Here is a 13,514-nt window from a genome sequence, read left to right as displayed (position 1 = left end):
GACAGCAGTAACAGGATGGTGCAGGGACAGCAGTAACAGGATGGCGCAGGGACAGCAGCAACAGGATGGGTCAGGGACAGCAGTAACAGGATGGTGCAGGGACAGCAGTAACAGGATGGTGCAGGGACAGCAGTAACAGGATGGGCCAGGGACAGCAGTAAAAGGATGGGTCAGGGACAGCAGTAACAGGATGGTTCAGGGACAGCAGTAAGAGGATGGGCCAGGGACAGCAGTAACAGGATGGGACAGCGACAGCGGTAACAGGAAGGTGCAGGGACAGCGGTAACAGGATGGGTCAGGGACAGCAGTAACAGGATGGGACAGGGACAGCAGTAACAGTAACAGCAGTAACAGCAGTAACAGGATGGTGCAGGGACAGCAATAACAGGACGGCGCAGGGACAGCAGTAACAGGATGGGTCAGGGACAGCAGTAACAGGATGGGTCAGGGACAGCAGTAACAGGGTGGTGCAGGGACAGCGGTAACAGGATGGTGCAGGGACAGCAATAACAGGATGGTGCAGGGACAGCAGTAACAGGATGGGTCAGGGACAGCAATAATAGGATGGGTCAGGGACAGGAGTAACAGGATGGGTCAGGACCAGCAATAACAGGATGGTGCAGGGACAGCAGTAACAGAATGGGTCAGGGACAGCAGTAACAGGATGGTGCAGGGACAGCAGTAAAAGAATGGGTCAGGGACAGCAGTAACAGGATGGTGCAGGGACAGGAGTAACAGGATGGGTCAGGGCCAGCAGAAACAGGATGGGACAGAGACAGCAGTAACAGGATGGTGCAGGGACAGCAGTAACAGGATGGGCCAGGGACAGCAGTAACAGGAGAGTGCAGGGACAGCAGTAACAGGATGGGTCAGGGACAGGAGTAACAGGATGGGTCAGGGCCAGCAGAAACAGGATGGGTCAGATACAGCAGTAACAGGATGGGTCAGGGACTGCAGTAAAAGGATGGGCCAGGGACAGCAGTAACAGGATGGGACAGCGACAGCGGTAACAGGATGGTCAGGGACAGCAGTAACAGGATTGTGCAGGGACAGCAGTAATAGGATGGGCCAGGGACAGTAGTAACAGGATGGTGCAAGGGCAGCAGTAACAGGATGGGCCAGGGACAGCAGTAATAGGATGGTGCAGGGGCAGCAGTAACAGGATGGGACAGGGACAGCTGTAACAGGATGGTCAGGGACAGCAGTAACAGGATGGGTCAGATACAGCAGTAACAGAATGGGTCAGGGACAGCAGTAAGAGGATGGGTCAGGGACAGCAGTAACAGGATGGGACAGCGACAGCGGTAACAGGATGGTGCAGGGACAGCAGTAACAGGATGGTGCAGGGACAGTAGTAACAGGGTGGATCAGGGACAGCAGTAACAGGGTGGGTCAGGGACAGCAGTAACAGGATGGGACAGGGACTGCAGTAACAGGATGGTGCAGGGACAGCAGTAACAGGATGGTGCAGGGACAGTGGTAACAGGGTGGGTCAGGGATAGTAGTAACAGGATGGGTCAGGGACAGCAGTAACAGGATGGGTCAGGGACAGCAGTAACAGAATGGGTCAGGGACAGCAGTAACAGGATGGGTCAGGGACAGCAGTAACAGGATGGTGCAGGGACAGCAGTAACAGGATGGCGCAGGGACAGCAGCAACAGGATGGGTCAGGGACAGCAGTAACAGGATGGTGCAGGGACAGCAGTAACTGGAGGGGTCAGGAGCAGCAGTAACAGGATGGGTCAGGGACAGTAGTAACAGGATGGTGCAGGGACAGCGGTAACAGGATGGGTCAGGGACAGCAGTAACAGGATGGGTCAGGGACAGCAGTAACAGGATGGGTCAGGGACAGGAGTAACAGGATGGGTCAGGGCCAGCAATAACAGGATGGTGCAGGGACAGCAGTAACAGAATGGGTCAGGGACAGCAGTAACAGGATGGTGCAGGGACAGCAATAACAGGATGGTGCAGGGACAGGAGTAACAGGATGGGTCACGGCCAGCAGAAACAGGATGGCACAGAGACAGCAGTAACAGGATGGTGCAGGGACAGCAGTAACAGGATGGTGCAGGGACAGCAGTAACAGGATGGGCCAGGGACAGCAGTAACAGGAGAGTGCAGTGACAGCAGTAACAGGATAGGTCAGGGACAGCAGTAACAGGATGGGTCAGGGACAGCAGTAACTGAATGTTGCAGGGACAGCGGTAACAGGATGGCACAGGGACAGCAGCAACATGATGGAGCAGGGACAGCAGTAACAGGATGGGTCAGGGACAGCAGGAACAGGATGGGTCAGGGACAGCAGTAACAGGATGGTGCAGGGACAGCAGTAACAGGATGGGCCAGGGACAGTAATAACTGGATGCATCAGGGCATGTGATACCATTCCACATTGAAAAAAACCCCACTTTTTTCTACTTTCTGCTTCCGATTGACCAACCAATCTCCTATCTCAGCCTTTGTTACTCCTGACTACACAAAAAAAAACCTTACCTCCAAGGAGTGATCCCACATTCTAGACTCTCCCTAAAGAGGATACACTCTCTACATACCAACCTGTCAGGATCCCTCCAGATCTTGTGTTTCAATCAAGTCACTGCTACAGACAGATCTAAACTCCAGCATTTACAAACATAACGTGTCAAACTTTCCTCATCAGGTGACCTGGCCATTCCAGATACTACTCTTTAAATCTTCCCTGAACAGCTTCCAGTTTCTTTCCATTCTTTCGTAAATAACAAGACCAATACTGTACACAGAACTGCAGGTGTGGTCACACCAGTGCGCTTTATAACCAAAGCACAACTTCCTAATTTCTGAACACATTTTGAACACATATCAAATTTTTAAAAATGATTCATTCACGGGATGAGGGCATTGCTGGCGAGGTCAGCAATTATAGCCCATCTCTAATTGCCCAGAGGGCATTAAGAGTCAACCACATTGCTGTGGGCCTGAAGTCATATGTAGACCAGACCAGACCAGACCAGGTAAGGATGGCAATTCCCTTCCTTAAGGGACATGAGCAAACCAGATTTTTTTTTCTGACAATTGACAATGAATGTATGGTCTCTTAATTCCAGATTTGAATGGAATTCATGTTCTACTGTTTGCTAAGCAGGTGCCAAGGTCATTACCTGGGTCTCTGGATTAATCGTCAAATAATAATACCGCAGGGCCTTCACCCTCCCTAAAGTACAGTACAGTATCATCTTTTGTAGTCAGACATGTTTCTAAAAACACAAATGTGGTGAATTCACAGACATTTTTAATACTTATGGAATTACTGTAATGCTAACACAACCATTGTCACACCTATCCACAACCTTGTTGTCTCATAATAATACTCCAGCCCCCCTTATACTCAGACACACGAATAGATAATCTCACATTCTACAGGTTTCCTTGAAATGAAATTGTTTTCCAGTTGTAGGGGAATTACTGCAATGTGTGGAGATACCAGTGGTTTCAGTAAGATCTCTTCTCCTGCATTGACAGCACCTGTTATGTGAAAAGAAAACTATCAGAATTTCCTGACTCTGAATGTTTTCACAATAGAGTTGGAATACATTATAAAATCCAACAGCACCAGAAAGGTGATACTCTGTTTTGGAACAGTGAAAGTAGAAAAATATAGAACACATTAAAAGTCACAGCCCAAGCAGAAGACTGAAGTCTGTCAATCCCATTGGACAGTGAAGAGCAGTGGATTGATCCAATGTACTTGATATCACAGTACAACAACCCCAAGACAGAAATTGATGTTACAGTATAACGAGTGTAACTCAAGCAAGGAATCAATCAGTAAAAAGACAGTCACAAAGGAAATGAGCTGGATGTACTAACCTTTACTTGGAGGTATACGAGATAAGTCTGACCAGTCTGTCTCATTGACCAGTTTTACTGTTCTTTGCCCCTTGTGATTATCTCGATCACACGTGCTTATACACATGCTCACAAATATTTTACATTCACACACCTCCAAATAGTATTTCACACTATCCGGCCACCCTCTCACTGTCTCACAGTAATGTAGAAGACCATCCTCACACTCATATATACAAACAGCTAAACTCACACTTGCAGGTTCTTTCCCACATGAATCTATTTCACTGACCTGTACATAAACTGTCTGTGTTCCAGCTGTGGGGGAGTCACTATCGGGACTGGATGGACCAGAGTTTTCACGAAGATCTCAGATACAGGAACAACGGCACTTGCTGAAACACTGTCGAAGACTCTCATCCGTCGTGGGAGATGAAGTTAGTTTCTGATTGTTTCAGTGGCTAAAAGTCTTATGTTAACAGGTATTTATATCTGGAATAAAGCTGCAATCTGATTTGGATAAGGATTAGTTACTGTGGGCACTGATGCTTTCTTTGCCAGATCATAAAATTCCGACCTTTGTAGAAGTCAGCATTGGGGTTTCAAACCGTTTCACTTTCACTTGTTCAGTTGCAGTTCTCCACAATGAAACTGTTTCTGGGAAATGCTGAAAGTTTCGTTTTTACTCAAATTTCACATTGGAGAAACGTGGTCTACTGCACTGTCCTTCATCTACTTCCTTGATCACCCATTCAAAAACTCAATCAAACTTGTGAGACATGATTTCTTATGCACAAAGCCATGCTGACTATCCCAAATAAGTCCTTGCCTCTCCAAATGCCTGTAGATCCTGACTCTTAGAATTCCATCTAACATTTTACTGCCACAGATGTTAGGCTCACCAATCTGTAGTTTCCAGGCATTTCCCTGTGGTTTTTCTTAAATATTGGCACAAAATTAGCCAAACTCTTATCGTCAAGCACTTCCCCTGTGGCTGTCAATGAGACAAATATCTCTGCTAAGGGCCCCACAATTTCCTCGCTCGCTTCCCACAAAGTCCTCAGATACACTTTATCAGCTCCTGGGAAGTTATCTACCTTAATGTATTTTAAGAACCTCCTCTTCTGTAATGTGGATTCTCTTCAAGGCATCACTGTTTAATCCCCCAAGTTCTCTCGCATCCATATCTTTCTTGATGGGAAATACTGAAGAGAAATATTCATTTCTGGTCTCACCCATCTCTTGTGGCTCCACACATAGACGACCTTGTTAATCTTTAAGAGGTCCTATTCTCTCCCTAGTTACTATATTGTCCTCATGTACTTGTAGAGTCCCTTTGGATTCTCTCTTCTCTTATCTGCCAAAGGCCTCTCATGTCTCCTTTTAACCATCCTGATTTCTCTCTTAAGTGTACTCTGACACCCTCTAAACTCCTCAAGGAAATAAGTTGATCTCAGTTGCTTATAACTGTCATATTCCTCCTCCCTTTTCTTGACAAGGATCTCAATAACTCTAGTCATCCAGTGTTCCCTACTCCTGCCAGCCTTACCCTTCACTCTCCCAGGAACATGCTAGCCCTGTACTCTCCTTACCTCACTTTTGAGAGCCTCCCACTAACCAGTCCCTTTGCCTGCGAACAGCCTCCCTCAATCAACTTTTGGAAGTTCCTGTCTAAGACCATCAAAGTTGGCCCAGTTTAGAACTTTAACTTGTGGACCAGACCTATTCTTTTGCAGAACTGTTTTAAAACTAATGGAGTTATGGTCATTGGTCCCAAGGTGCTTCCCCACTAACACTTCAGTCATTTGCCCTGCATAATTTCCCAAAAGGAGGTCAAGTTTTGCCCCTTCTCTAGTAGGGCTATCTGCATACAACATGAGAAAGTCTTCCTGAATGAACTCAACAAATTTCTCTCCATCCAAGTCTTTAAAATTATGACAGTCCCAGTCAATGATGCAAAAGTTAAAATTCCCATCGATTACAACCTTATTACATTTGCAGCTATCACCAGACCCCTTACATATTTAGTCCTCAATCTTCTGCTGACCTTTGGAAAGCATAGAGTACAATGCCATGAAAGTGATCTCCACATTTTTATTTGTCAGGTCTACACATATAAACTCAGAGGATGAACCCTCAAGAATGTCATCTGTCAGCATTGCTGTGCTGATCTCCTGAATCAAAAGTGCAATTCCTCATCCTTTCTTGCCTCTCCTCTAACCTTGCTATAATGTCTGTACCATGGAACATTGAGCTGTCAGTCATGCCCTCCCTCAGCCATGTTTCTGTAGTGGCGAAAATATCTCAGTCCCATGATCCATCCTTGCCCTGAGTTAATTTGTCTTACCTTTTAGGCCTCCGGCATTACAATAAATGCGATTTAACCTCGACTTCTCTTGCTTCCTGCCAGGCTTGATTAAAAAGCTTCCTGATTCCTACCCATTAATTAAAACTGTGTCACTGATGTCAGCACAGAATAGCTCATTATAATTACAATACTTCTGAATAAAAAGTTTATTACAAATTATGAGTCCCGCCAGACCTTTCACTCTCTGCTGAGTGTTGTGTATTCAGCAAAGGTCTGAGTTTTATCCCACTGAGTCCCTACCTTAATGAATTTCAGACACGAGCATGATATTAAATTCCTCATCTGTCATCTTCACCTTCATGCCCATTTCTTTGGACAAGAGTCCTATCCCCATCACACAGATCCTTTCACTCATCTCCAATACTTTCCCTTCCTAAATCCCTCTGTCTTGCCTATTACCTACACTTGTTCATCAAGAACTGTTGATGTGACATTGTGTGCTGCAATTTTTCAGCCCCCTTGCTCATTCCAACCTCTCTCCCTCTGAACTGATGGCACTCCATGCTCTCAGATCCAGCCTTTGTATTCAAGGCTGCTAACAAGGGTGGTGCTGTTGTTGCCTGGCACATGGATCTCGACATTATGAAGCTCCCTCTGAATGCCCCCTGGACCATGACCCCGACATGGAACACCAGGCCACCATCTCCACAATAGTTGGGCAGCACAGTGGCCAAGTGCTTAGCACTGCTACCTCACAATGCTAGCGGCCCGGCTTCAGTTACACACTCAGGTGACTGTCTGTGTGGAGATTGCACAATCTCCCTGAGTCTGTGTGGGTTTCCTCTGGGTACTCCGGTTTCTCCCATAATGCATAATCTGTCCTCAAAATGTAAGGTTAGTTGGATTGGCCATGGAAAAGGCAGAGTTACAGGGATGTGGCAAGCAGGTTGGTCTAGGTTGGGTGCTCTTCAGAGGTTAAGTGTGGACTCGATGGGCTGAATGGCCTGCTTCCATAAGGATTTTATGATTCAGTCACTAATCTCATTTCATCTGGTGATCACCTCCCACAACTACCTCCAAAGTCATTGTCTCCCAACTCTGCACACCTCGCTTCTATCTCCTTTACAAAATCCTTAGACAAAACTGCTCTGGCAGACCCAGAGATAATACCTGCTCCTGTCCCATTGAACTCATCTCTTCAGACATCGATTTGAGTTTTTTCCTTCCCTTGTCCAGATCCTGCCCACTTATATCCCCGATTTTCCGCAGACTTTACCTCAGTTTTGGAATTTCCAGTTCATGGGATACAGCAACCCCTTTCCACGCCGATCCCCCATCAAGGATGGTCTCAGGGATCTCCGCCTCTTCCTGGAAAAAAGGCCGGTACTGTCCCCATCCACCACCACTCCCCTCTGCCTGGCCCAGCTTGTTCTCACCCTGGGCAACTTCTCCTTTTACTTCTCTCACTTTTTCAGGGAAGAGGTGTACCCATTAGGGCCCCTGTTATATCTGTATCCTTATGGAGTATGAGGAATGTTCCTTGTTCAGTCCTATTCCAGGCCCCACCCACAACTCTTTCTCCGTTATATCAGTAATGTTATTGGTGCTGCTTCTTGCTCTCATCTGAAATTGGAAATGTTTATCTATTTCCACCATGTCCTCACCTTCCCTGGTCTTTCACTGACTCCTCCTTTTCCTTCTTTCCACATCTCTGTTTCCATGTTTGGTGATAAGTTGGACACCAATATCCACCTCAAACCACATTTACTTTGAGTAGACATCCTCACATCCTGCTTCTTGTAACGACTCTGTTCCATTCTCCCAGTTCCTCTGTCGATGCCAGCTTTGATAAGGTGGCCTCCAAAATATCCACCTCCTTCCTGAACTGAGCACTGATTCCTCAGCACCATGGTTGAGAGGACCCTCAGCCAAGTCTGACCCACACTTTGGCCCTCACCCAGTCTCTTCTGATGAACAACAGCAATAAGAATCCCCTTGTTGTCACCTCGCATCCCACCAGCATCCACATCCAAAGGATCATTCGCTGCTATTTCCATCAGTACCAGTAAGATGCTGCCACCAGATGCATATTGCCCTCCTCTCTGTCATCTGCCTTCCCCAAGGCCCATTCCCTCCAGGACACCCTGGCTCATTCCACCTTCACTCTCAACACTGGCCATCCACAGACCCATGGAACCTTCTCCTGTCACTGCAGAAGGTGTAACACCTGTCCCTTTACTTCCTCCCTTCTCACTCTCCAAGGCCCGAAACACACCTTCAAGGTGAAGTAGCGATTTACCTGCACTGGATTCAAACTAGCCGAGTATATATGCTGTTCACAATGTGGTCTCCACTGCACTGAGGAAATAAAGCATGGAGTGGGAAAGGAAGTTCAGCCTGGGTGCTTGCTTTGCAGAACACCTACACTCTGTCTGCAAAATAAGAGCCTGAGCTTCCAATTGTCTGCCATTACAACACCCCGTCCTGTTCCCTGGCCAACATCTGTCTCAGGTTTGCTGCAGTGCTTCAGTGAAGCTCAGTGCAAGCTGGAAGAACAACGCCGCCTTATCCACTTAGGGACCTGCAGCCTTCTGGACTCAATACTGAGTTCAACAATTTCCAGGCTTTAGCTTCTCCTATGTCTTCCCCCAGGCCCAGGCCAGGGAGAACATACCAGGCCTTGTTATCACATGGTCTGCTATTACACACAACCTGTTTTTAACCACTAACAGTCCCTCTTTATAGATATTCAGTTTCCTAAGCTGACTGCTATACAGTCCTTTGGCTGTCCAACTGTTTCTCTCTTTAGGCTCTATCTCCACCTGATTTTAATCCTGACCTTCTCCCCCACCCAATCTTCTGCATAAAAACCAACATTTTCCGCACTACCATTAGTTCAGAAGAAGGGTTCCTGGTCCTGAAACATTAGCTCTGATGACCCTCCCAGATGCTGCCAGACTTGCTGACCTTTGCCAGCAATCTCTGGTTTTTGTTTCTGATTTCCTGCATCCATGTTACTTTCGGTTTTTGTTCTTTCAGTTGGAGATTCTCTTTCCTTTTTCAGACCAATAATACTGACAGGAGCAGCTGCTGTTTTGTTTGTTTCCAGGTTCCTAATTCAAACCCCTGGAACTGTCAGACTGGCCAAAATCCAATCCCTTTATCACAGGTTTGTTTTATTGACCAGTTTGTGGAATGAAACTGATAATGTCACAAATTGAACTCACAATATTTACTGGAAATTACTGTGTTTGTGACTGATCTGATTCCCATTCAAAAGAGTGTCCTGTATCGGTGTTAATTATTGATTATTTCAAAATAGAATCTGAGCTGTAAAGACAGACCATGTACCCGATTTGGGTCACCCACCTCCAGGCTCCTTGCAGAGCCTGGGCTCCACCCACCTGGCAGAGATCATTGTGTGTGAACTAGTTCCCTTTTCATTCATCTCACTTTCTCCAAGTGAAAGGTTTGGCCACAACTGGCTGGCTCCTTGTGGGTGATGTGGAACATTCCCTTTTCACAGTCCGATTCGAGTCCCCACCCAATTTCTTTCTTTGATACGTTGAAGATATATTTGATGTTGCTTCCTGCTTTTGCCTGAAGTTAGAAAAATTCATTACTTTTGTAACTGATTCCATCATTCTCTCACTCTGACCACACACATCTCTGACTCTTCCCTTCCCTTGCTGGACTTCCATGTTTCTATTTCTGAAGTGAAACTGTCCATCTATATCCATAACAAGCCCACCCACTCCCATAATTACCTCGACTGCATTTCCCCGAACACTGCTTCCTGCAAGGATTCCATTCCATTCCATTCTCCATCTCCACTGCATCTGTTCTGTTGATGCCACATCCCACAGAGGTGCCTCTGTCATTTAGTTCTTTTTCCTCAACCATGAATTTTCCTCCAAGCTTGTGGTTGACAGGGGCCTCAGTCACGTATGATCCATTTTCTGAATTTCTGCACTTATCCCATCCCTCCACCCCTCCCAGGATAACAGCATGCCTACCCTTGTTCTCATGTTCCATCCCTACACAACCTCACATTCCAAAGGGTGATATTGGACTTGAAATATTAAGACCTGCTGCCAGACATGCTGAGTTTTCCCTGAACTTCCTGTTTTTATTTAAATTCTGTGACCAATTGTGGTTTGTCACACCTCCTTGTAGGCTGTTCAACCTTCCTTCAAATCTGTAAAGGATGTGCCACTAAGGGACAGTGGGCACGTGTCTGCAGGAAATTTGGTGCCAAAAGTCAAGCCAAACCCAAGCAAAATTGAAGAAGGTGAGGATGGCAGATGCTGGAGATCAGAGTCGAGAGTGTGGTGCTGGAAAAGCACAGCAGATACGTCAGCATTTATGGAGAGAAATCAGAGTTAATGTTTCAGGTCAAGTGGCCCTTCCTCAGAAAGTGATGGTAGTGAGGAAAATGTGGGATTTTATTCACGGGTAGGGTGGGGAAGGATGTAAGGAGTAAACAAGAGGTGGAGATAGAGCCCAAACAGACAGAAGAGCAGTTGGACAGACAAAGCAGTTGGCAACAATCTGGTGACGAGGGTGAATAGCTGTTAATGGAGACGGTTAGCTGGCTAACAATAGGTTGTGTGTAATAGCAGAACTGTGTGATAACAAGACCTGATGTGTGAGGATCGGCGTAAGGACATGGCAGAGATCAATCCCAGAAATTTTTCAACTCAATATTAAGACCAGAATGTGCAGACGGCCAATATGGAAAATGAGGCGTTATGTTTCCAGTTCAGACTGAGCTTTGCTGGATCACTGCAGCAAGCCTGAGACAGAGACGTTGGCCAGGGAACAGGGTGGCGTGTTAATGTGGCAGGATAGTCAGGGCCATCACTGTGAACAGAATGCAAGTATTCTGTGAAGCAGTCACCAGGCTATGCTTCATTCCCCCAGTGTAGGGGAGAGACCAAATACTGAGCAGGGAATGCAGTAGACGAGGCTGTGGGAAGTGAATTGAAAGTGTTGCTGCTTCATCAGGAAGCTATGCAGAACACCGAGTGTGAGATAGCTAGCAGGCCATAGTTATACTGCAGAACACCGAGTGTGAGACAGCTAGCAGGCCATAGTTATACTGCAGAACACCGAGTGTGAGACAGCTAGCAGGCCATAGTTATGCTGCAGAACACTGAGTGTGAGACAGCTAGCAGGCCATAGTTATGCTGCAGAACACCGAGTGTGGGACAGCTAGCAGGCCATAGTTATACTGCAGAACACCGAGTGTGAGACAGCTAGCAGGCCATAGTTATACTGCAGAACGCCGAGTGTGAGACAGCTAGCAGGCCATAGTTATACTGCAGAATACCGAGTGTGAGACAGCTAGCAGGCCATAGTTATACTGCAGAACACCGTGTGTGAGACAGCTAGCAGGCCATAGTTATACTGCAGAACACCGAGTGTGAGACAGCTCGCAGACCATAGTTATACTGCAGAACACCGAGTGTGAGACAGCTAGCAGGCCATAGTTATACTGCAGAACACCGAGTGTGAGACAGCTAGCAGGCCATAGTAAAACTGCAGAACACCGAGTGTGAGACAGCTCGCAGGCCATAGTTATACTGCAGAACACCGAGTGTGAGACAGCTAGCAGGACATAGTTATACTGCAGAACACCGAGTGTGAGACAGCTAGCAGGCAATAGTTATTCTGCAGAACACCGTGTGTGAGACAGCAAGCAGGCCATAGTTATACTGCAGAACACCGAGTGTGGGACAGCGAGCAGGACATAGTTATACTGCAGAACACCGAGTGTGGGACAGCTAGCAGGCCATAGTTATACTACAGAACACCGAGTGTGGGACAGCGAGCAGGACATAGTTATACTGCAGAACACCGAGTGTGAGACAGCTAGCAGGCCATAGTTATACTGCAGAACGCCGAGTGTGAGACAGCTAGCAGGCCATAGTTATACTGCAGAACACCGAGTGTGAGACAGCTAGCAGGCCATAGTTATACTGCAGAACACCGTGTGTGAGACAGCTAGCAGGCCATAGTTATACTGCAGAACACCGAGTGTGAGACAGCTCGCAGGCCATAGTTATACTGCAGAACACCGAGTGTGAGACAGCTAGCAGGCCATAGTTATACTGCAGAACACCGAGTGTGAGACAGCTAGCAGGCCATAGTTATACTGCAGAACACCGAGTGTGAGACAGCTCGCAGGCCATAGTTATACTGCAGAACACCGAGTGTGAGACAGCTAGCAGGACATAGTTATACTGCAGAACACCGAGTGTGAGACAGCAAGCAGGCCATAGTTATACTGCAGAACACCGAGTGTGAGACAGCGAGCAGGCTATAGTTATACTACAGAACACCGAGTGTGGGACAGCGAGCAGGACATAGTTATACTGCAGAACACCGAGTGTGGGACAGCTAGCAAGCCATAGTTATACTACAGAACACCGAGTGTGGGACAGCGAGCAGGACATAGTTATACTGCAGAACACTGAGTGTGAGACAGCTAGCAGGCTATAGTTATACTGCAGAACACCGAGTGTGAGACAGCTAGCAGGCCATAATTATACTGCAGAACACCGAGTGTGAGACAGCTAGCAGGCCATAGTTATACTGCAGAACACCGAGTGTGAGACAGCTAGCAGGCCATAGTTATACTGCAGAACACCGAGTGTGAGACAGCTCGCAGGCTATAGTTATACTGCAGAACACCGAGTGTGAGACAGCTAGCAGGCCATAGTTATACTGCAGAACACCGAGTGTGAGTCAGCTAGCGGGCCATAGTTATACTGCAGAACACCGTGTGTGAGACAGCTAGCAGGCCATAGTTATACTGCAGAACACCGTGTGTCAGACAGCTAGCAGGCCATAGTTATACTGCAGAACACCGAGTGTGGGACAGCTAGCAGGCCATAGTTATACTGCAGAACACCGAGTGTGAGACAGCTAGCAGGCCATAGTTATACTGCAGAACACCGTGTGTCAGACAGCTAGCAGGCCATAGTTATACTGCAGAACACCGAGTGTGGGACAGCTAGCAGGCCATAGTTATACTGCAGAACACCGTGTGTCAGACAGCTAGCAGGCCATAGTTATACTGCAGAACACCAAGTGTGGGACAGCTAGCAGGCCATAGTTATACTACAGAACACCGAGTGTGGGACAGCTAGCAGGACTAGTTATACTGCAGAACACCAAGTGTGGGACAGCTAGCAGGCTATAGTTATACTGCAGAACACCGAGTGTGAGACAGCTAGCAAGGCCATAATTTTACTGCAGAACACCGAGCGCGAGACAGCTAGCAGGCCATAGTTATACTGCTGAACACTGAGTGTGAGACAGCTAGCAGACCATAGTTATACTGCAGAACACCGAGTGTGAGACAGCTAGCAGACCA

General features: G+C 47.1%; 1 protein-coding gene across 2 annotated transcripts in view; it reads right to left on the bottom strand.

The window, feature by feature from the left end:
- Positions 1-4,370, bottom strand: part of LOC148140830 (uncharacterized) — a 51,169-nt gene extending 46,799 nt beyond the window's left edge. Inside the window, exons 1-2 of one of the 2 annotated variants that reach the window (XM_087979601.1) lie at positions 4,118-4,370; positions 3,391-3,501 (exon numbers count right to left, since the gene is read on the bottom strand). The gene's annotated coding sequence lies outside the window, so the exon portion shown is untranslated. The remainder of the gene's footprint in view (positions 1-3,390; positions 3,502-4,117) is intronic. The other variant, XM_087979602.1, reaches the window with a different exon arrangement.
- Between the last annotated feature and the right edge of the window lie 9,144 nt (positions 4,371-13,514).

The sequence above is a fragment of the Chiloscyllium plagiosum genome, unplaced genomic scaffold, assembly GCF_037043375.1.
Source record: "Chiloscyllium plagiosum isolate Xiang-an unplaced genomic scaffold, Cpla_swu_hap1 HiC_scaffold_35, whole genome shotgun sequence".
NCBI classification, from domain to species: domain Eukaryota; kingdom Metazoa; phylum Chordata; class Chondrichthyes; order Orectolobiformes; family Hemiscylliidae; genus Chiloscyllium; species Chiloscyllium plagiosum.
This window is presented reverse-complemented; position numbering and strand designations above follow the sequence as displayed.